This window comes from Myotis davidii, unplaced genomic scaffold (genome assembly GCF_000327345.1).
Source record: "Myotis davidii unplaced genomic scaffold, ASM32734v1 scaffold266, whole genome shotgun sequence".
NCBI lineage: Eukaryota > Metazoa > Chordata > Mammalia > Chiroptera > Vespertilionidae > Myotis > Myotis davidii.
Window position 1 is genome coordinate 2,408,437 of NW_006300032.1, and position 1,644 is coordinate 2,410,080.

At 37.1% G+C, this 1,644-nt stretch overlaps 1 protein-coding gene across 1 annotated transcript in view; it reads right to left on the bottom strand.

Moving 5' to 3' along the window:
- The window catches only part of ARFGEF3 (ARFGEF family member 3), a 127,273-nt gene that overhangs the window by 47,893 nt on the left and 77,736 nt on the right, over nt 1-1,644 (bottom strand). The gene's annotated exons all lie outside the window — the stretch shown is intronic.

Below are 1,644 nucleotides of genomic sequence, written 5' to 3' on the forward strand. Positions count from 1 at the left end.
CCCATAATTCGGATGTTGGTATGCTTGAAGTTGTCCCAGAGGCTCCTTACATTGTCTTCATATTTTTGGATTCTTTTTTCTTTTTGTTTTTCCGGTTGGGTGTTTTTTGCTTGTTCGTATTTCAAATCTTTGACTTGAGTGTTCCGTAGAGTGCTCATGGATTCTCAGCTCCCCAGTTTAGGACTGGCTTTGGCCAAGAAAGTGCTTAAGGATTGTTTCAAGTTTTTTATAGCACAGAACTAGAAAGCGCTTGCATCAATGTTCTTTAGAGAGATTGGCCTGTAATTTAACTGTCCTGTTCTCTCTTGGTCTTATTTTGCTACCATGTTGGCGAGCTTTAAACACTGGGTTAAGAAGTACTCCATCTCCCTACTCTCTGGAAAAGTCCATGTATTAGAATTACCTGTTCCTTGAATATTTCTAAAGTTATATGCAGCCAGTAATGTTTTTCTAAATAGAATTTTACCTACTGATTCAACTACTTTAAAGATAATGGGACTATTTAGGTCCTCAATTTCTTCATGAGCCAACATTAAAATCAATCAATCAATCAATCAATCAATCAATCAATAAATATTATTGATTTCAGAGAGGGAGAGAAATAGACACATCAATGATGAGAGAGAATCATTGGTTGGCTGCCTCCTGTGCACCCCCTACTAGGGATTGGGCCCACAACCCAGGCATGTGCCTTTGACTGGAATTGAACCCGGGACCCTTCAGACCGCAGCCAAACCAGCTAGGGCATGAGCCAACTTTTTAAAGATTGAGTTGTTTCTTAGAAATTTATCCATTTTATCTAAGTTATCAAATGTAGTGGCCTAGGGTGCCTTCTATAGTTATGAGCATTTTTTTCATTCTTATTTTTGTTTGGTTTTAATGATTCTGCAATTTTTTTTACTGCTTTTTCCAGGAGTTTTTAAATTTTCTTAGTCTTTTCAGAGTCCTGGAACTTTTCACTCTATAGACTACTATATTATGTTTCCTATTTACCACATTACTTTCTGCTTTTATCCTTATTTTCCCTCCTTTCTGCTTGCTTTTAAGTTAATCTGCTTCTCTCCTAACTACCTAAGCTGGAAAATTAGAACACTAAGTTTAGGCTGTTTTTTAATATAAGCAATTGAAGCTATCAATATCCTTCTGTGCACTGCTTTGGCTGCATCCTACAAGTTTTCGTGTATAGAATTTTCATATTTGTTCAATATTCACTTTATTTCCATACAGTAGAAGTCTATGGAATATTGCAATTTGAGGCTAACTTAATTCAAGAAAAGGCTGGTTAATTAAGTGTATTGGAACAGACATCTTATCCCATGTCTATTATTTTCAAAGTGAATTATATTTGCATTCCTGATATATTAAGTAGAAAAAGTTATATCCTAAGGGGCACTCTTCTTCCCCTGTCTCTCTTATTTTTTTTACGCTAGAATTGGGAGCTTCTGCTCTCTTGGAAGCACAGAAATGAAGCTTCCACGTTTTTCTCCACATTCTATTTCTTTGACATTGAAATCTCCCCCAACACACACACACACACACACACACACACACACACACCCCTGGGCCTGCATTAAAGTGAAATGGTTAGGCATATGGCCTCTAGCTGCCCCATTTCTTGCTAGAAGGGTAAGTCATTTCAGCAGG